This window comes from Rhineura floridana, chromosome 2 (assembly GCF_030035675.1).
Source record: "Rhineura floridana isolate rRhiFlo1 chromosome 2, rRhiFlo1.hap2, whole genome shotgun sequence".
NCBI classification, from domain to species: domain Eukaryota; kingdom Metazoa; phylum Chordata; class Lepidosauria; order Squamata; family Rhineuridae; genus Rhineura; species Rhineura floridana.
In genome coordinates this window covers 106,934,672-106,957,513 of record NC_084481.1, presented here as the reverse complement: position 1 = coordinate 106,957,513, position 22,842 = coordinate 106,934,672, and the positions used below count along the sequence as shown (strand labels likewise).

The 22,842-nt window shown below is 42.3% G+C and overlaps 1 protein-coding gene across 2 annotated transcripts in view; it reads left to right on the top strand.

Moving 5' to 3' along the window:
- SLC25A22 (solute carrier family 25 member 22) overlaps nt 1-22,842 on the top strand; it is a 133,602-nt gene that overhangs the window by 10,574 nt on the left and 100,186 nt on the right. Inside the window, exon 1 of one of the 2 annotated variants that reach the window (XM_061610030.1) lies at nt 4,447-4,468. The exons of the other annotated variant lie outside the window; for it this stretch is intronic. The gene's annotated coding sequence lies outside the window, so the exon portion shown is untranslated. Of the gene's footprint in view, nt 1-4,446; nt 4,469-22,842 lie in introns of those variants that run through there. 2 annotated transcript variants of the gene reach the window in all.

Sequence of the window (22,842 nt, the reverse complement as noted above, 5' to 3'; positions counted from 1 at the left end):
CTCTGGACAAGAGGCTACTGTAAGGACTGAATATGGAGAAACCGATTGGTTCCCCATCGGAAAAGGTGTGAGACGGGTGTATTTTATCACCCTATTTATCTATACGCAGAACATATCATACGGAAAGCAGGACTGAACCAAGAAGAAGGAGGTGTGAAAATTGGAGGGAGAAATATCAATAATTTAAGATATGCAGATGATACCATACTACTAGCACGAACCAGTAATGATTTGAAACGAATGCTGATGAAAGTTAAAGAGGAAAGCACAAAAGCAGGACTACAGCTGAACGTCAAAAAGACTAAAGTAATGACAACAGAAGATTTATGTAACTTTACAGTTGACAATGAGGACATTGAACTTGTCAAGGATTATCAATATCTTGGCACAATCCTTAACTAAAATGGAGACAATAGTCAAGAAATCAGAAGAAGGCTAGGACTGGGGAGGGCAGCTGTGAGAGAACTAGAAAAGGTCCTCAAATGTAAAGTTGTATCACTGAACACTAAAGTCAGGATCATCCAGACCATGGTATTTCCGATCTCTATATATGGATGTGAAAGTTGGACAGTGAAGAAAGCTGATAAGAGAAAACTCAATGCATTTGAAGTGTGGTGTTGGAGAAGAGCTTCGTGGATACCATGGACTGCAAAACAAATAATTGGGAGTTAGAACAAATTAAACCAGAACTATCACTAGAAGCTAAAATGATGAAACTGAGGTTATCATACTTTGGACACATAATGAGAAGACATGATTCATTAGAAAAGATAATAATGCTGGGAAAAACAGAAGGGAGTAGAAAAAGAGGAAGGCCAAACAAGAGATGGATTGATTCCACAAAGGAAGCCACAGACCTGAACTTACAAGATCTGAACAGGGTGGATCATGACAGATGCTCTTAGAGGTCACTGATTCATAGGGTCGCCATAAGTCGTAGTCGACTTGGAGGCACATAACAACAACAACAACAACATGATGCCTGAATTGACCCTATATATACAAATGAACTGTAGTTCAGTGAAGATGTGTGTGTCACTTTCTGGCATTTACTTCAAGTACAGAAATGTCTTCATATTGTCATTGACCCTGTCAGTAGTAGATTATTTTTAAAAAAACTTATGTCACTGACCAGAGAAATAGTTGTCATTTAGAATCCCGCATTGCAGTAGCTAAAATTTTACTTGATGTCCCTCACCTGTGCCAGTCCCAGGACAGGTCAGTTTAGCAATACTACCAAATTTCAAACTTTCTTGGAAGGAAAAGCCTAAGACAATAAGAGTCATATAAACAATATATTTGAATTGTTTTCAGTGCAATATTCCTAGCTTACTTAATCTTAATTTATTAAGGCAGGAATTAATATTGGCCGAACATATTTCCCTCTCCTCCCACATATTTTCCTCTCCTCACTTGCACGTTGTCTTCAGTGCTTCAATCCTGGCTTCTTTAAACCACAGTTCCTGTTATGTCCGAATCAGGAAACTGTGGTTTAATGTTAGTTTACTAAATAGGATTTGAAACCCATGTGTATTCCTGGTTTCAGGTGACAGAAGCATATGTGGAGGTCCAAAGTTCATTCCAAGAATGTTATGTTCCAACTGGCAGACTATGTGCTTTAGGGCTCACTAGAGACGTGCTCTTGTTGCCAGTGCCCAACAGAATGATTAAAAAATGCTTGGCCTGTAGCAGATAGTATGTATTGCTGATCGTAATTTTCTATGTGTCCAGTGTGCCACCTATTGAATCACAACTTAGTGAATGTTAATTTACACTTTATTTGAAAATCATGTTTTACTTTTTCCATTTTTAGTGGTCTTGGTCTCTCATAAGAAGAGCTTGCTGGATCAGGCAAATGGCCCATCTAGTCCAGCATCCTGTTCTCACAATGGCCAACCAGATGCCTATGGGTAGGCCAGAAGCAGGACCTGAGCATTTCCCCCTCCTGTGGTTTCCAGCATCTGGTATTTGGAAGCATACTGCCTCCAACAGAGGAAGTATCTCTGCCAATGCAATCTACTGGGAAGAGTAGCCTCCCATTTCATAGGCCCTTTTAGCAGGGATTATTATTAAGTCATTGACTGTAGCAATGTGTTTTTATGCGAGTACTCCAAATGTTCGAAAAGTGGTGCTTGTATAAAATTGCATCTCCGTTGACCGAAATCCTTTGTTCATGTAGATTGCCCTGCAAACAGTTTTATCGTCTGTCAGTTTGCAATAGGCTGTCTTACTCCACCTGCACAGCTTTCATATTTCAACACAATTTGTACTGGATCCTTGGCACTGACCACCAGTATTGTTTTGAAAATGTAATTAAGACTCTGATATATTAGTGGTGAATACAGAATGCTTTTAAAATGCCTTATAGTAAGCAAAAGGAAGGGATCCCCCCAGCTTTTTCCTGGGAGAGGAAGTGGGATTCTCAAATTGCTCAACAAATGGTCTGAATTTTGCTTTGCCAGGAAAGGGCAGCTACTACTGACAACATGGTCAAAGAGCTTGCGTGTAACTGTATGCATGTATGTGTATTCCTGATATTCCAGTGCCTGACAGCGTGTCTTTGGCATCAGTGGCGTCACTAGGGTTGGTGTCACCTGGTGCAGCCCGCAGCGCCTTCTCTCTTAGACTCTGAGCGATTGCGCGTGTGGTGGAGCGCGCACGCGGCCGAACGACAGGCCTGACCCATAAGAAGACCGGTACGACCGTACAGTGATTTCAGTGGGCAGTGGCAAAAACAGAAAGAGGGTGGGCAGCAAAGTAAAGGTGTAGCTAATAGACGGATGCCCCCCTTACTCAGGAAATCCCCCCACCCAATCCTCAGAAGGAAAACCCAAACACCCCTTTGAACACCCCCCGTTCTGCGCTGGGAACCCCAAAGTCTTCTTTGGGGTGTTCGGCTCCTCCTAGGCATTCACCTGTTGGCTCTGGCTGTGGTTGTCTGCCTTGGCGTCAGGCTCGCTGCTCCGCAGCAAGGAGTCACAGAAGCAACAGCAGCTCGGCCGCCAGGTGCACCATCCTCCTGCAGCGGGTGGCTTTAGGGCTCCGCGACGGCAGTGACAACTCAGCAGGCAGCAGGAGCAGCAACAAGAGAAGGAGCGGGAGGCAGAGCGGCTCTAGCCTAGCCTGCCTGGTAACAGGCTGCAACGCCGCTGAAGTTGAGGAGGCCCCATCGCGTGGGAGATCCAGCCCAGCGCCCTTCCCTCACGTCTCCCTCATGTACCTCAGCGCCTCCCTCACATGTTAGCGCGCGCCGCACAGGCAGGGCTGCTCTCTACCGTCCGCCTGCTCCACTTCCTGGTGCCTAGGGGCGGGGCGGCTCTGGGTGACACCTGTGATGCCCTCCCGTGGTTCTCCCTGTCAGGTTCCCACCTGCTTGTGGCTACTGCCTTACACTAGGCACCACCAGGGACACCACCAGTCAGGACCATCCTTTATATGGTTTCTCACTCCGCTCTAGGACAGATCTCACTAGATCCCACTGCTAGGCAGCACCACCAGTCACGTCCTGTAACCAATACTCCCAGAGACTTTGCCTGAGTCTCTCTCTAGCTGGTTACTTTTGTGAATGAGTGCTTATGCTGTTCCCAACCCCCTTGTATCTTTATATATAAAGCATACAACTCTGGGTTGCTCTGGATACTTGACTTGTTACAGTATCTCCCTTCACCGCTGCCACCATTAGATACTGTTTCTGTTCAGCCTTGGTAATTACCTTGCCCTCCCTTCTGGTCTGTATATTCCCCAGCCAAGGATCAGGCCTTTGGTAAACCAAATAAGTAGTTATTTACTAATAACAGGAAATAACAAGATTACTTTAGGAATGTTTCACAAGCGTATGGTTTCATATATGGTTACTCTTTATGTTTCTGTTCATATATATCCTCTTTAAATATCAGCCAAATCCAATCCAAACTTCCCTCAGAACTCTGCCAACCAACTCAACAACCTTTCTCCAACCAACTCTCTAACTGACTCTCTCTCTCTCCCCCTGCCCATCACTCACAAACTTCCATTTATACCTTCAGCCAGCCACTCAGCCAATCATCATCCAGCATACTTCAGCTTCTCACCCATGTACTCCCCCTTTCTCTCTCAGTCATATACCATACATCACCCAATAGACCCGAACTTACCATATTTACAGATGCTAACTTACAGGAACATCACAACACCCCCCTCTCATGGTGTCACCCGGTGCGGTCCGCACTCCCCGCACTCGGGTAGTGATGCCCCTGTTTGGCATTGTGAAGTACATGATAAGATTTCCCCTTTTCATCTGGGCTTGAATGTGGACTGAAGAGATCTGTGTGATTATTCTGTTTCTGCAGCGGTGCAGATGCAACCCTGGGCTGCTCTTTGAAGGCTGATCGTGATAATCCATGGTCTGGGGCAGATGGAATGACATAGCATGCATGCGCTTGCAAGCATAGCTATTTGCCTGAAATGGGCATTCAGCTTGAACCATCAGGTAAAGTCCCTTATATTATGAAAAGGAGAGGGAGAGGGGCTAAAGGCACCAATAGAAATCATATTCAGGTTCAGAAGAAGTGGAGTGGGAAGGGTTAGGGAGAAAATCAGCCTTCCCCCTCTTCCGTTCGCCCCCTTCAATGGAATGCCCAGTGCAGCACCCCAGTGGAATGGGAACGTGGAGATGGTCTGCTCTGCAAGCAGGAAGGGCTGTAGAGTGATGAAGCAGATCATTTCTTCTGAGTGCCTAAGCTCTATGTGCTTGGCAAGAGAGATGGCCAGAGAGAAGCTGTAAATTCATTCTAGAGCTCTCCTGTGAGTGGACTTAAAATGGATTGCCTTCAAGTCAATCTTGACTTATGGCAACCCTATGAATAGGGTGTTCATGGTAAGTGGTATTCAGAGGGGGCTTACCATTGCCTCCCTCTGAGGCTAGTCCTAAAATGGGAGCTAGTAACCTTCAGCCACGTCCCTTCTTCTCTCCTACCCACACCTTGATCTGCCATTGGACCTTTATTGCTTTTATTGCTTCATTTTCCAGCACAGAGTTAGGGCTCCTGTGTTGGCCCCTGAGTGCATCAACAGCTAACTTTTTCATTTCTATGCTTTTTGCCATTTTAAATAGCCCTAACCCCCTGTTGCAGGCATAACCAGTGCCACACAAGATATTATGGGCTACAACTCCCATCGACCTGACCAAACTCTGGCAAAAGAAATGCAAGAAGACAATAAGGGATGCTAAAAAAGAATTTGAGGAGCACATTGCTAAGAACATAAAAACCAACAACAAAAAATTCTATAAATACATTCAAAGCAGGAGACCATCTAGGGAGACAATTGGACCCTTGGATGATAAGGGAGTCAAAGGTGTACTAAAGAATGATAAGGAGATTGCAGAGAAGCTAAATGAATTCTTTGCATCTGTCTTCACAGTGGAAGATATAGGGCAGATCCCTGAACCTGAACTAACATTTGCAGGAAGGGATTCTGAGGAACTAAGACAAATAGTGGTAACGAGAGAGGAAGTTCTAAGCTTAATGGACAATATAAAAACTGACAAATCACTGGGCCCAGATGGCATCCACCCGAGAGTTCTCAAAGAACTCAAATGGGAAATTGCTGATCTGCTAACTAAAATATGTAACTTGTCCCTCGGGTCCTCCTCCGTGCCTGAGGACTGGAAAGTGGCAAATGTAACACCAATCTTCAAAAAGGGATCCAGAGGGGATCCCGGAAATTACAGGCCAGTTAGCTTAACTTCTGTCCCTGGAAAACTGGTAGAAAGTATTATTAAAGCTAGATTAACCAAGCACATAGAAGAACAAGCCTTGCTGAAGCAGAGACAGCATGGCTTCTGCAAGGGAAAGTCCTGTCTCAGTAACCTATTAGAATTCTTTGAGAGTGTCAACAAGCATATAGATAGAGGTGATCCAGTGGACATAGTGTACTTAGACTTTCAAAAAGCGTTTGACAAGGTACCTCACCAAAGGCTTCTGAGGAAGCTTAGCAGTCATGGAATAAGAGGAGAGGTCCTCTTGTGGATAAGGAATTGGTTAAGAAGCAGAAAGCAGAGAGTAGGAATAAATGGACAGTTCTCCCAATGGAGGGCTGTAGAAAGTGGAGTCCCTCAAGGATCGGTATTGGGACCTGTACTTTTCAACTTGTTCATTAATGACCTAGAATTAGGAGTGAGCAGTGAAGTGGCCAAGTTTGCTGACGACACTAAATTGTTCAGGGTTGTTAAAACAAAAAGGGATTGCGAAGAGCTCCAAAAAGACCTCTCCAAACTGAGTGAATGGGCGGAAAAATGGCAAATGCAATTCAATATAAACAAGTGTAAAATTATGCATATTGGAGCAAAAAATCTTAATTTCACATATATGCTCATGGGGTCTGAACTGACGGTGACCGACCAGGAGAGAGACCTCGGGGTTGTAGTTGACAGCACGATGAAAATGTTGACCCAGTGTGCGGCAGCTGTGAAAAAGGCAAATTCCATGCTAGCAATAATTAGGAAAGGTATTGAAAATAAAACAGCCGATATCATAATGCCGTTGTATAAATCTATGGTGCGGCCGCATTTGGAATACTGTGTACAGTTCTGGTCGCCTCATCTCAAAAAGGATATTATAGAGTTGGAAAAGGTTCAGAAGAGGGCAACCAGAATGATCAAGGGGATGGAGCGACTCCCTTATGAGGAAAGGTTGCAGCATTTGGGGCTTTTTGTTTAGAGAAAAGGCGGGTCAGAGGAGACATGATAGAAGTGTATAAAATTATGCATGGCATGGAGAAAGTGGATAGAGAAAAGTTCTTCTCCCTCTCTCATAATACTAGAACTCGTGGACATTCAAAGAAGCTGAATGTTGGAAGATTCAGGACAGACAAAAGGAAGTACTTCTTTACTCAGCGCATAGTTAAACTATGGAATTTGCTCCCACAAGATGCAGTAATGGCCACCAGCTTGGACGGCTTTAAAAGAAGATTAGACAAATTCATGGAGGACAGGGCTATCAATGGCTACTAGCCATGACGGCTGTGCTCTGCCACCCTAGTCAGAGGCAGCATGCTTCTGAAAACCAGTTGCCGGAAGCCTCAGGAGGAGAGAGTGTTCTTGCACTCGGGTCCTGCTTGCGGGCTTCCCCCAGGCACCTGGTTGGCCACTGTGAGAACAGGATGCTGGACTAGATGGGCCACTGGCCTGATCCAGCAGGCTCTTCTTATGTTCTTATGTTCTTATGTTCTTATGTTCTTATTGGCCATGCTGGCTGGCACTGATGGGCGTTGTAATCCAAACCATTTGGACGACACCCTGCTGGCTACCCTTGTCCTATTGGTTCAAGTCTATGTTTAATGAAGGGCTTCTGGCATGCACCACCATATGTACCTGGAAACCAAAGTGATTTTGAAAAAAGACACCATTTTGTGATAAATTCAGTTGATTTGGCTGAGCATATTGGTTCCCCATCTTTGCTGAATGGTTTCCTCATAGCACCACCTCTGGTTCCTTCCAGGTGTTCTGCTCAATAAGCATTCAGGCTGATTTATTTGTTGGGAGATTAGAGAATGTTCTAGTGCACTTTCCTGTCACATTTCTTATAGCAAAAAGTCAGATATTTTGAGGGACTGGGTTTGTTTAGCAAGAGCTCCAAAACAGCTTTAATTGTGCAGCCTGATTTTGCAAGGATGTGATTGAATCCCAGCTGAAAAAAGTGACAGAGTAGAAGCGCCCTCTGAGCACTAAATTCCTATTTACAACGGTGTAAACAGGGGGGTGTTGCAACTTGTCTCTGGGAGTCCTTAAAATCAAGTGAGATTTTATTTGTGTAATGTATATGATTTAGGTGGGAGTATTTTATTTCATCACTCTGTCTAATTCATTGTTCAGTACTATGCAGGGCTGTGGAGTCGGAGTCGGGAGCAATTTTGGGTGGAGTCGGAGTCGGTAGAAATGTACCAACTCCGACTCTGACTCCTTCATAAATGGCAAATGTATATTAACTAGTAATAACAAATTTACTGTAGTAAAATGGTAGCACAAGGCATTTCATCACCACCACGTGAATCCAGAGCTTGGAAAAGTTACTTTTTTAAACTATCAGCCCCAGGGCTTGGGCTCGTGGGAGCTGTAGTTCAAAAAAGTAACTTTTCCAAGCTCTGGATTCACGTGGTGGTGATGAAATGCCTTGTGCCACCATTTTACTACAGTAAATTTGTTATTACTAGTTAATATACATTGCCATTTATGGAGTCGGAGTCAGAGTCAGACAGTAGAAAAATAGGGGAGTCGGAGTCGAAGGTCTGGCGTACTGACTCCACAGCCCTGGTACTATGTCAGATGCTTTCCACAAAACTGCTTATATTTAGAACAATATTTCCTCCATATTATGCTTCTGGTTCTTGTGAGTGCATAATATATCATTTTTTGATTTGGTTCTCCAGAGGTACCATTTTAAATGTTCTGCCCTCAAGAGTCTCATGTGTCTTTCATTATTCCTATCTACGCCAGTCATGTTCACAATGCTTTTCCTATATTACTCCTTCCTTTTCACAATAACTTTTATTTAACACAGATGTGCACAATAATATATTATTGCTGTAATTGTAGCTTCATTAAATCAAAAGACACAATTACCATTGAGTTGGGTTTTTTATTTGTTTACAAACACGATATAGGAAGCTGCCTTACACCAAGTCAGATCACTTTTCCTCCTAGTGGAGTACATTGTCAACAATGACTGGCAGCAGCTCTGAAGGGTTTCAGATAGGAGTCTTTCTCTGCCCTACCTGGAGATGCTGGGCATTGAACTTGGGACCTTCTGCATCCCACGTAACTGCTCTGTCACTGAGCTATATATGGACTTTTCTCAAGAAAGCTGTGGCAATTGTGAGATCAGTGTGTATGCCATGTAACAGATCCTGCACATACATAACCATGGGATTGTTGTATGGAATATGTACAGTAGGACCCCACTCATATGGCAGGTTAGGTTCCAGACCCCTGCCAAAAAGCGGATCAGCTGTAGCGCGGCGGTCTGGAATCTAACCCACTGATCACACCAGAGGAGGGGGAGATCAGATCTTCCCCTCCTCCAGCGCAATCAGCTCGAGCGCAGGAGTCTGATTACGCCAGAAGAGGAGAAGGTCAGGAGAAGAGAAGATTGGCACGATCAGCTGGAGTGTGGGGAGCTCCAGCCCCCCTCCAGCTGATTGCCCTGCTGGCGTCGTATTAGCAGAACGCCGAAAACTGGGGCGCCAAGAAGTGGGGCCCTACTGTATAACCCTGACTGCATGAGAAAAAACAAGACCAAATCATATCAGTGTATGGTATTCAACCCCACTGGGATCAGGGGTTATAATGATCTCCAAATAACTTAGACTTCATGCCAGTATTTTGAAACGGGGATTTGCTGCCTAGTTTATTATTGTTAACTGTATATTTGACTGAACCAAAGTCTGAAGATGGTGGTGGTATGAGAGTCTAATTTATTTAACGAATAAGAATAAGACCTGAGATCTAGAAGGAAGGCAAGATTCTGGGTAGATCTGAGGAACAACTCAAACACTGCTTGTGGTGAAAACTGCCTATATGTGCTGGATTTAAAGTTTGGTCAGCTTGCCTGTCTGACTCCATCTCTTCTAAACTTTCCTCCCCCCACCTCTACTTTCAAGGATCCTGTTTAGACTCTAGGACTGTTCACATACTACATTCAACAAGTGTAGAATCTGTGTACACAATAGTTGAGCTGTATGCTCATCATACAGTTATTTATATGTAATGTTTAATGAGTGTAGAGTCATTGAGCTGTACAAATCAACACGTATATTCTTTCACACAAAGATGTGTAAAGATAGCTTCTACCTTTGTTCAGTGTAATGTGAGTGTGTTCAGTTTCCTTTCCAGGGATGTGGGGAGAGCTCACACACATATACAGGTGGCAGATATGTTTGCTGGGTCACGTAGTCTAGATGAGGGTACCTCCTCCTACTTTGCAGGAGCAAAGACTTGAAACCCTGACGTGCGAGTTTTCAGTCCTAAAAAGCCCTTTCTACTCATCCTGACTGGATCAGTTTTTGAACCCAGCAAAAAGACTGTGGGGAATTCAAAAGGACAAGATTTTCTTTGTCTGTAGCATCCAGCTAAACTGAACTAGCCATGGTGGGAACACCGCTTTTCCTGGTTCTCTATCTGAGACTATATGTGACTGATTCCATTTTGAAAAAATGGGGTCAACCAAAGACTGTTGAGAAACCATGTCAGTTTTTGTTTGTTTTAAAATATTTATATGCTGTCCTTCATCTCACTCTATTTCAGGATGGTTTGTTTACTACAAAAATAGAAATATAATGTATAACGACAAGACCAGACTAAAAATAGCAGATAAAATACTGAAAGCAGCAACAAAATTTAAAATGCATGGAACAAAGAAGATGGATAAAAGATAGCTATGTTGGCACCAGCAGTCTTCCTTAAGAAGGCTATTCCATACCTGGCCACCACAGCCAAAAAAGCTCTCTCCCTCATTGACATCTGTCTCACTTCCATTGCAGGACTCAGCTAACAATAAGATCTGGGCCAGTCAGTGTAAACCCCCCCAACCCCCCCCCCCCAACATACAGTATTCTGTTTAAATGGTTTGGGGTATTGTTGTTACTTTTAGAAGTTACTTTTTTTTTACTTTTAAATGGCATGCAAATTCTGGTTTCTAAATCAGTGTTGCCTTTGCATTCCAATATGATGCCCTGCGGATATTCACTCACTATCCATCCATTCCATCCTGTGTAACGTTACCAGATAACATTGGGGTTTTCTTTTCATAAGAGGATTGTTAAGATGAATGGACTGCGACCTGGGAGACCAGGGTTCGAATCCCCACATAGCCATGAAGCTCACTGGGTGACCTTGGGCCAGTCACTGCCTCTCAGCCGCATGAAAACTCTATTCGACTTGAAGGCAGTACATTCTTCTATTCTCAAATATCCAGTGTTAGCAGTGTGTTGTTTTTTTTAAAGTAGGATTTAGCCTGGTGGTAGTGATCAGGAAAGCAGAAAGTAAAAACACACACCAAAACTTCTGCAAACTTCCTTTCTGCCATACTCCCACAAGCTGGAAAAAGTGGTAGCACCATGCAACAAAGCCTAATCCTAACAAGCTGAGAGAATGCTAAGGAGAATGATTTTTTTAAATTATTAGTTGCATTGTTGTGTGCAACTTCATATGAGGAAAAGTATTTGGCAGACACACATGGGGCACCTAAACTTATTTTGACAGGACAGATGATGTTGCCCAGTGCAGGGAGTGAGCCTGGAGCAACAGCATAAGACATCCCAGTCTTTTGCACCAAAATTGGAAGTTTAGTGCCTGATCTTTCATGCTGCTACTGTGCAGTGGAGCATAAATATTGGGCTTGTGATTTCAGCTGCAGCTGCATATCCTCTGATACTGCAAACTACTATTTTTGCCCATTTGCACTACAAGTAAATATAAACTATAATATGAACTTTGTCCATGGCCACTTTTCTTCCCCCCCACCATTTTCCAAAGAGGTAAAGCTCAAAGCTTTCCCTTGGACTTGTTTACTGCCCTTCAACTTTTTCCATGTACTGGGAAACCTAAGGCCACAGGTGAGTGTGCAAGGAGAGGAGGAGAGTCTTTGGGAAGGGGGAGTTCTTGCAGGAGTTACAGCTTAGGGCAATTTTATAGGGATCCCAGCCGAAATGCTGTCCATAATGTGATACAGTGTTACCACATTTTGGCCTGGTTCACACATCATAATAAGTCAAACGGTTTACTGGGACTGCTCGCACCTGCTGTACTTTTCCCCAGTCCTTTAAGCTCAGCACATTTAGCTCAGTGCATTGTGGCAACTAAGTCAAGTGTTGTCTGAACTCCAAGAACAAATACTGTCTACAGATGACAGTTAAAGAGCTTAATCATGATCTTGAGTTCAGATGTCACACTAAGCCAACCCTTGGCTAAGCTGCCACACCGTACTGAGCTAAAAAGACTGGGGAGGAGCAAAGCAGCTGTAGTCTCCTCCCTGACAGCCAGCACATTCACACTACACCAAGATTTGGCTTAGCATCATGTGCAAATGTGGCCAATATGGATTGATTTCCTGTGAAGGTTGGGAGGGCTGCAGCTGCCTACCCACTCCATAGTGAGGTTCATTTTTTACCTACATGGGGTGGAGTCACAGTCCTTCTCAAACCCCACTCCCTAAATATGTGAGACCTCCATTCCTATCTGCATGATGTAAAAAGCCCATTGGTACTGCCTGCTAGCACTTAAAAGGTTAACAATATAGCTGGAACTGTGACAGAAAGCCTAGTGGCTGCTCATCCATCTTGAATACTCTCTCCACAATTGGATGTAATGGTGGGAATTAAACTCCAATAGATTCAGCAGGTGTGCAGAATACATGGCCATCGATGTCCCATGTTGTAACGTCCCATGATTCTTTAGAAAATTTCTTCCACCATAGTGCATTTCCCTTTGCCTTATTTATGTCACATGTTCTGTCTGAATAGGCCCTGTGCCGTTCCTCCAAAGCACATTAGACTTTTTAAAATTAATGTAATATCTGTATGCATTATTAGATCACGTAAGCACAAAAAACTTGTGTGCAAGTCTAGCAACTCTCTTAAGTAACCACATTAACAAAAGACCTTGTCCTTTTCCGTGCATTGCAGCAGTTCAGTTCCTATTGCTTCGCCAGACATTTAGTTGCTGACTCATGGTTGTACAGGCAGAAGGTGACATTAGAAGCTGTTTTAAGAATACTTGAGGTATTAATAGAGAAGAAAAAGTGGGTGTGCCCACTTTTTCAAAAAACTTAAAGGACAAATTTGAAGGGGATGTCGCAAAAACGTTTTGCTTCACAAAACTTTAAAAATATTTTGTTTTTTAAAAATAGACAAAGCTGAGTGGCCCTAATAACCTTTTGGTATTAAAGCATGACAGTGGAGGACCAAAGGAATAGTCAAATGTGTTTTTTTAAGCTTGTTTTTTGAAAGAGGGCACTAGAATCCTCTTGTGGGCCAGATGTGGCCCCCACACAGTAGCCACACTTGGGAAAGTAAATCTAAAGCTCCTTTTTTCTAGAGCTGGGCTGGAGAGAGAGCCCGCCCCCCACAACAATGGTTGGATAGCCTTGGATTTGTAATCAGGTTCATCTTACTGGTGGCAGCCTATTAGGGTTCTTTTCTGGGGAACCCTTTCAAAAAGGGGGCCTTCCAGTTGCAAAAGACTTCTCTCAATTTGTCACAATGGCTGTTGGAAGTATTAATGTGCCCTTTCACCTTACAATAGTTTTCTCTACTGTGATGCATGATAATGTTTCCATTGTAAAAGGTGCTCTTTAGACTTGCTGAAGTAAAATGCAATAAAGCAAACCCTAAATTTACAGGATCTGAACAGGGTGGTTTATAACAGATGCTACTGGAGGATGCTGATTCATAGGGTTGCCATAAGTTGTAATGGACTTGAAGGCACATAACAACAATAAATATACAATTGCACCCCCTGTTCCTTACCTTCTTCTCATCCCACTGTTGTCTTCCAAATGATCCAAATTGAGACTGCAAGTTCTTTGGGGCAAGGACATGCCTCTTTGCTTATGTTATTCTGTGAAGTGTCATTCATATAATCTCAGTGGTGCTATAATAATCAGTTATGCTACAGCTGGGATTCACTTTTAATCCCAGTAGTAAGGGAGTAGGACATATGTCAGTGATGGTGGATATCTTTCCACTGTTTTTCTGGCATTCCTTGTAAGTAACTATACACCTGTGCCCACAACCAGTAAAAGTACTTGGTCATGGAAGTCAAGAATCCTAATTTCTTTTATTTGATGCTTTCAAGAAAAGTGGGGAGGAAGCCCTCCAAAGTGATTTATCCTTTCAAAATCCCATGAACTAAGGGAAAAATATCCTATTACATAGATCAGAGAACATAAATCTAGTGACATTCCAACAAGTTTTGGCAAAGGGTGAAAGTGTTAAAATAACAAAAAACATCACTCTTCTTATGTAGAAAGATTTATGGCTTGGGAGAGTGTTATTTTACAATATCTATCTTGAGTTTTTTTGTTTGCATGGTAATTTGAGTTATATTTTTGAGAGCAGATGTATAATGACGTATGTGTGCTTGGTTTTAATTCTGTGGTATTATAAGTAAGGCCAATCTGCATTGTATGCTCCTGATGTAAACCTTCAGTTGGTGTAGATCAATAACAATAACAATAACAAATCTGAGATTCTGGTTGTACATTTGTTTAGTTTTGCTCATGTGACAGGAAAAAGGAGACTTCAACAAGCAGAGACAGTGATATGGTGCCTACCATTGTTTGTTCATTCTTTGTGATATACTTATTGATAGGCCTGCGGGTTAAGTAGGCTTGTACATGTCTTGTATCAGTTCTTGTTTTAGGAGCAGAAACACTAAAAGACTGAAGTGCATACTGATTTTTTTTTTTTAAAGCCCATTGATACACGCTAGCATTGCCAAGCTGGGCTGAGAAAACAAGAGGTTCTAAATGAGAAAGGTAATGGTGTAGGAATGTGCAAGCGTTTGTCTTTCACAGAACTCTTAATTGGGCAGAATGGAAAGGTTGCTTATTATGAGGCCTGTAGATCCCATAACCGGTGGCTACCTAAACCTGAGCACTGTCTTGAAAATCATATTCCATTTGTGTTGAGGAGCAGCATTCGTGGTCTTTCTTACTCCTTTTGCTTGCATAAACAACGACACAGAAGCAACTGGCTACATTCAGAGGTGGCAGTAAGTGTTCCTGCAGTTTCAGGAATTAATCCATTAATGATTCCACTCTATTCCTATCAATGCATACCACTAGTGACCGCTTGCCACTGATGAAACTTTGATCCTGGAAGCAATCTCCCATGTATCATAGTAGTTGTTACCACTGCTAATTACTGTGGTGTCTTGGTTGTGCAAAACATCTCTGGCAGGAGCTGATGGTTGATTAAACAATTATTAGAAATAAAAAAGGTTAAAATGGCTCCAATATGCACAATCAATCTTTTTAAAATGGCATCACTGAAAAATGTGCACTGGAAAAAGGTGACCATTGGGTGCCTGCTGAAAAGCCAGCTTGTTGTGTGTTGCTTTTTGTAATGTGGGATGCCATAAAGTTATTCTCTCACTCTGGTTGAAGAGCTCATGGAGTGGTGGTGACTACACAATTCATCAGTTTGCTTCTGATGATCTCCCTGTGGTGTAGGGGTGGGAAACCTGTATCCCCTCCCCACCCCCCAGATGTTATTGATGAGAGTTGTAGTTCATCAACATGTGGAAGACATCAGGTTCTCCACCCCTGCCATAGTGTATAGTGAGTATATAGTATCTGGCACTTGAACCATCAGAATGCATCTCCTGTATCTTCTTGAAATGAACTGACTCATGAAGGTGTGGTGGCAGGGATGCTGATGATGGTGGTGGTTGCTTGCCTGCCTGCTGCCTGATTAAAGAGGATATGAAAAGGATTGAAAAATGTACAGGTAAATGCTGGCTTTACTAATAGCTGATACTGGCTCCCCTAGCTTTTAGTGAAATTGCTGCATTACCTAACCAAATGACAGTACAAGAGACAAAAATAATCTGGGATGAGAAAGAAACAAAAAAATCTGAAAATGAGAGGAGTTGTGTGCCACTGGAAAAGCTATTCACTAATAGGCAAAAAACCTTGCAGTTTAAGAATGTACCTATAGCCCACAGATATTTCTATCAAACTTTAAAAAGCAGGGAAATTGGGCAGCTCTGATGAATGCACCAGGGCAACAGGAGACCTGACATTCTCTCTGAGATATTGTACCAACCTACAAATTTGTCAAAATGCAAACACACTTTGAGTTGGTCTTTCACAGTCCAATCCCTTTTTATTCTACAGCAGATACATGTAGCCTCCCACTCAAATTTAAACCAAAGCTCTCCCTGGCCACATCTACACCAGGCCTTTATTTGACTTTGGACAGTCATGGCTTCTCTCAAAGAATCCTGGGAAGTGTCATTAATGAAGAGTGCTGAGAGTTGCTAGGAGACGCCCTGTTCCCCTCACAGACCTTCAAGCAGAGCGGCTGACTGTTAAACCAGTCTGGCCACTGGAGCTCTGTCAGTGGAATAGGAGTCTCCTCTCAGCACCCTTCACAAACTGCACTTCCCAGGATTCTCTGAGGGAAGCTATGACTGTCTCACGTGAAATCAAAGTTTGTCATGGGTGTGGCCCCCTGATTAGGGAAGCCCAGCAGCTGTGAGTCTGGCTTTTAGAACACTGACAGTTGGTTCTTACTGAGCATGCCGGACACTATCATTCAGTTCAATGCGAAATTAATTAAATTAATTAAAAATCAGCCAGACATTTTTTTAACTTTTAAACTGCAGAAGATGAAGGTAAGAATATGGGGCAAGGTCAGTAACAGGAGTACAGGTACTCTGTGAACATGGCTGATCTTTAATGAATTTCAACAGATTATGAGAACTCTGACAGAAAAAAGTCCAAAAGGGCTCTGGGTTTCTCTCTCTCTTTTTAGACTTTGAACTCTCGATTCTCTCTGACTGTTTTGTGTATCACCATGAAAATTTAGAGGGTTGTTAAGCAAGTGTTTCTGAGTTCAGGACTATAGGTTTTGTAAGGTGAAGTGAGCTTATGGGAAGCATCAGAATGACATGGGGGTACTTTCAATTTAACATTGTGGAATGTGAAAAATCCAAGCTGGCTATAGTATCCAGCCACTCTCGTGGCTGTATAATATTGCTGCTAGACCCTGTCATTATAGTTGGGTCCAATAACAGGCACATGAGCCAGTGAGGCTTCCAGATGCTATGATTTCCATATTGGCAAAAAACAAAGCTTGGTAGGACTCTCTGTGGGAACTTTTGAGGAAGCCCTCCCATCTCTTTTGTTTTCAGCAGCTCAGTCCTGACTGGCAGCATCTCCTGTTGTCCAGGTGATAGCTTTCTCCTAGCAGTTTAGGATTACCTCTTGCCTCATAGTATTGTCAAGTATCCTACGAAGGTAGCATTGTGGTTTGTTTAAAACCTGTGTTTCTTCTCCAAAGCCCCTAGAGGAGACCTGGATGAGTGCATGTAGTCCCCGAGAAACAGTTATCTCTAAGGCCACTAGAAGCTGCTTGCTGATGAGGTAATCCACGGCTCACAGCCAGAATTGAAGATTTTTCTCCTAGGCAGAGCTTCTGAAGCACTCCCGCCCCCCTGCCCCTCTTTTTCCAGATGAAACTGCCAGTTTTGAGCTGGATCTGTATTTTGTTACTGATGGGGAATGAATGGGACCTTTCACGCCTACAGGATGCTGCCATGGCTTCACCATATTCCCACAAAGTAATGAACTGGAACATAGTGATCCTCTTCTTCTCTGCTCCCAATCTCTCCCTTTAAGGCTTGTAGTTTCTTTTAATGCTCTTTCAATACTGTTCAGTTGTATTATACAAAGGCTATGCTTTCTCTGCAAGATCCCCATTGCCCACAAAAAAATATGTACTTTGTCAGTTTTTGAAATCTCATGTATGTGTCCAAGTAGTTCAGCACAGTCCTTGTCTTGAGGTTGAGTACAATACCTTTTAAAAGCAGTGTTGGCCCAAGACATTTTGCTGCCTGAAGTAAAGCTCAAGTGCACCTCCTCCTCTTAGGTACAAAATTCAAAGAAGAAAAAATCTTGTGGCACCATTCAGGCACCACTCCTCCCACGTCATCTGCCCTCCCTCTCTCCTCACTGCCAAATGTAAGGTGGCCCAGTGAAAAAGAGGACACAGCTCCTGCTTTTTTAAATAGCTGGGTCCAAGAGGGAAGTTCAACAGGTGCAGCTTATCCATACAAGTTACACAGCTCTTTAGCATTCTGTTAATAGTACAGGAGCCTTGTCCTCTTTTGCATCTGGCACCCAGTCTGAATGACAGCAGGGCCTACACTGTTTAAAAGGGGAAGGATGGTATTTCAGTGTGGTAGAGTATCTGCTTTGCATGCAGAAGGGTCCAGGTTCAACGGCCGGCATCTCCAGGTAAGACAGTGAAAGAGACCCCTGACTGAAACTCTAGAGAGCTGCTACCAATTAATATAGAGAATACTGAGCTAGAGAACCAATGGTCTGACTCAGTATAAGGCAGCTTCCGGTGTCCCAGTGTCCCTGAGGACTAAACAAACTTGAAAGTTTTAGCTTATTATTTGATGGAGTCCTTCAGTCATCTCATCAAGCCATTCAATTCGTGTCCTTTATATATGTTTTGGAAGTAAATGTATCTTGTGATTAGGTCACTGTCTTTCTGAAATAGGTAGAAATTATGAATGTTTGTAACCAGATATCTTGCTGTGGGACTGCCTTACCCCATATGCGCTCACTCGAGCACTTCGATCTATGGAACTGGCCCTGTTACAGGTGCTGCATAATACCCATGTTCCACTTTTGTAGGAAATTGTTATTTTAGTGTGGCAGCACCTACTCTTTGGAACTTCCTGCCTGATGTCAACAGGCAGGAGCCTTCACTATAGTCCTTTTGGCACTGGTTTAAAACTTTTTTTAGTCAAGCCTATCCAGACACACAGATGTTGATACATGTTAATCTTTTTGATCTGTTGCTGTTTTAATTGTTTTAAAAATGTTTTAAAATTGTTTTACCTGTCTTATTGATCATTTTAGTGCTTTTTTGTAAACCATGTAGAGGTTGGGTTTTTTTACAATCAAGCAGTATATAAATTTTGTTAAATAAGTAAAATAAATAAAAAAGTGGCTACTTCCCAATTCTATCAGATTGAAGAGTGCTATGCAAGTCAGCTACTGATGTAGGTTTTAAACTGGGCTCCTTTCCTATAGCTAGAATTAAATTAGCTAAAACTCAGACTTGAAACATTTTTATGATGCAGCTTTTGCTGGGCTATATTGTTTAAGACTACATGTCTGAATGCTCTTTGCTCTTACAAAAAAATACTTGTCCATACTAAACTAGATAAATGATTGGGCTAGCCGTCTTCTTTCTGTCATACTAGTTTTGTGCATGCAGGGTTTTAAAAAAATGCAAGAGAGCATTCAAATGTGGGCTTCCCCCACCTGCAATCTCAAATGGTACAACTCAGCAATAGCAGCACCATGAAGGTGTATGTGTTTCAGCTTACAGTCTCGACAGCTTTGAGGATATGCTAAGCCCAATATCTACTTTCTTTCAGTAGGCACAAACAATGGTTTTATTTATTGATTTATTATTTTGATTTATATCCTGTCCATACTCCCAGTAGGAGCCCAGGGTGGCAAACAAAAGCACTAACAACACTTTAAACCACCATAAAAACAGACTTTAAAATATATTAAAACAAAACATCTTTAAAAACATTTTTTTTAAAAGCTTTAAAAAACTTTTTTTTAAAAAAGTTCAGAAAGTCATATGCATGATATATTTTCTATCACACATGAGTGTGTTGTATCTCGGTATATCTAAACAGTATGTACTTCTGGCTTGATCTCATCTCTTTGTGCATGTTCTGATGTGCACACAAAGGTCCTCTTGCCCGTAGGGAAGCTCTATATACACAATGCAGCCCTCCAGGGTCTTTGAATTGAGAGTACTATTACTGCAGAGCTGCTACCTGTTGCTTGGAGACTGCCTGCCTCCTAAATAGACCATGCATCCCATTCATTGGCTAAATTCTGGCAGTTCTGCCAACTACTCCTTTGAACACAGAAGGATTTGTGGGAGGAAAAACAAAATTCTGTGTGTCACCTTTGGCTTCATGGTGCCCTCGCTGTCACTTTCACTCTGGAGAAAACTGGTGGCTCAGATTCCCGGAGGTAACTGAGAGCAGCTTCAATGGATAGTCCCACATTCAGAATACTGTAATGTAACTTCTGTGCAAACAGTAGTTGGGTTCTTCCCCTCCTGCCTCCCCTTTCCATATATCCAAAATAGGGTTGCCAGGTCAGAAGCAACCCAAAACCTGATATTTGAGGGGCGGGCCCTAGTGATGTCATGGGGTGGGCCCTAGTGATGTCACAGGGCAGGCCCTAGTGATGTCATGGGGTGGGCCCTAGTGATGTCACAGGGCAGGCCCTAGTGATGTCATTAAGCATGATACATTAAGCATCAATCACAGTTGCTTGGAGCATACAATTAAAAAAAATCTGATTGGAAATTAAGATAGAAATCTTAGCTAACAGATGGAGCCTGGGTAGCGAACATTTAATCTAGCCTACTTGCTTTCAGCAAGAAGAGTTAAGTGCCTTCAGGCCAGGCCAGTCATCAGAAGGTCTCTGTAGGGACAAAGGAGCTTAGTGTTGTGGAGATGTTAGATGGGAGCTTTGGGAAGTAAAGATGGATGCTCCTGAAGGCTACAATTCTAAACACATTTACTAAGGGATTAAGCCCCATAGAACTCAACAAGACTGACTTCTAGTAGATATAGTTTGGATTGTGCTGTTGGTAAACCTTGACTAGGGATCCTCTACAAAGACATCCATATCCAAGCAGGGTTGGCAACCCCCTGCGTGGAATGCCCTGCCCTTATCTTTTAACGTGGCTGCTCCAAACTTCTTTACAGATTTGACCCTTCACTTCAGAAAGAGGTCTGAGAAATGAGTAAGAGTAAGAAGTATCTTTTAAAATTGTTCTTTTCAATTAACTCTTGAATGCACATCATACCTAGGGCAGATCCACACCATTCATTTAAAGCACATTCAACACCCATTTGAAGCACATGAATCCCACCACAGAATCATGGGAACTGCAGTTTGTTAAGAGTGGTGAGAACCATAACTGTGAGGGGGAAACGACACTTCCCAGGATTCTTTAGGGGACGTCGTGCGCTTTAAATGCAAGTTGGATGTGCTTTAAACGTATTGTGTGAATCCACTTAATAAATTTTACCTGCATGTAAATTGATTTAATTAATTTTTCAAAATGGAAATGAGCTATAAACTGTAGTGGGTGACCATGGGCTACTCACCATCTCTCAGCCTATCTGCCCCTCAGGATGAAAGCAATGGAGAACCATGACCACCCCAAGGCATACTTAAAATGTAAAGGAAGTATTGTACAACCATAGTGTGAAATCGGATACTTATTGGGACACAGTATGACAAGATATTTATATAAGCATGACTATCAAATATGTTTATTATTTATACAACCTGTAAAGATATTTATAGTGCAATCCTATGTTTGTTTACTCAGAGGCAAGTCCCAATGTATTCAATGAGGCTTACTTAATCAGGGAAAACTGTACCCTGAAGTGATAAGGAACTTGTTCTTTTAACAAGCCTTTTAAGTTGAGACTTTATCCCAGTCCGTGTCTGTGTTAGAATTGCTTTTTAATGTTTCTAAACCTTTTCTTTAAAAAAAATGTTTTAAAGCTTTAAAAAATGTTTTTAAAGATGTTTTGTTTTAATATATTTTAAAGTCTGTTTTTATGATTTTTAAAGTGTTTTTAGTGCTTTTGTTTGCTGCCCTGAGCTCCTACTGGGAGGAACGGCGGGATATAAATCAAATAATAAATAAATAAAAATAAATAAATAAACTTCATTCACTCAACCCAAAATTCAGAATCATGCCACTTTAAGCTGTTTTGCAACTGTTTATACTTGTTTTATGGTTTCTGGTTTTTAAAGTGATTTATTTCTTATTGTGAGCTGCCTTGGTTTCCAATCACCAACCCTACCTCACAGGGTTGTTGGAAAGGACACACACAGAGAGAGAGAGAGGTGTAAAAATACACCCCATATAATCCTAACCATGTCTACTCAGAAGTAAGTCCTAATGGAGTATTGGATTAAATACTTTCATATTTCATAGCCCAGGGTCTGACTCTTGCACAGAAGAGAAAAAAAACTTTAAGCCATATTACTTACACAAACTGCAAAATCTGAAAGCCTCCATTTTCTGATGTTGAAATTAAGTTTAAGCATGCCTGGATCAAGAAGTCACAACCTGGCTTCATTTATTGGCTACAATCCTGAAAGGGCGGGGTTAGAGCCAGAGCTTGAACGAGTTACTTTTTTAAACTACAACTCCCATCAGCCCCAGCCAGCATGGCCGCTGGATTGGGCTGATGGGAGTTGTAGTTAGAGCTAGGAGCTGTTCTAAACATCTGTAAAACAGATTTAACAGTCATGCAGGGGGGCGGTTGACGTTTTGGTGTATAGCTCAGGAACCAGACCACCTAGAAACTTAATTTTTTTTTTAATTGAAGCTGAGAGTCCGGAGATTAAGGGCACTAGCTGGAGAGCCAGAGGGCCCCCACAAAACTGGAGACTCCGGCCAAAAACCGGAGATCTGGTAACTCTAATCCAAAACAGCTGATTCAGTGAATTCTGGCTCTTACTCCATGTCAAAGCTAGAACTTTGGCCCAGACCACAGCAGGAGTTTGCAATGCAAACTATATGTGTTGTGCTTTTTTCATCTGTCTGTGTACTCATGGTTACATGTTCCTCTTACAAACTTTATCCAAGAGGGAGCAGTCAAAGTCATCTTTGTATATTAGTGGTTGCTTTAAAAAACCACACACATCACCTTCCACAGTCCCTAGGCTGTTGGTCAGTCTTGTGTTCTTAGAGGGCCAATATTGAAGGCCCCCTTTTTCCTTTAGGTGTCAAACAAATGCAGATTGAAATAAGAATTTACTGTCCCAGAAGATGAACAATATGGAAGCAAATGGAGGTGATGTAACAGCTTCATAATTGAATAGGAATTGGAGAGATAATGAATTAGTTGTTGCTAATACATGAAGGAGAGGGAGGGGGATGAACCCAGCCACTGTTTGCATAGAGATTATATTCTGTATGTGGGATCGGCTACAACTTGCCCAAGGCCAATAGCAAACTATGATCACCAACTCCTAGGGTGTTACCTGTTTGTATTCTTAA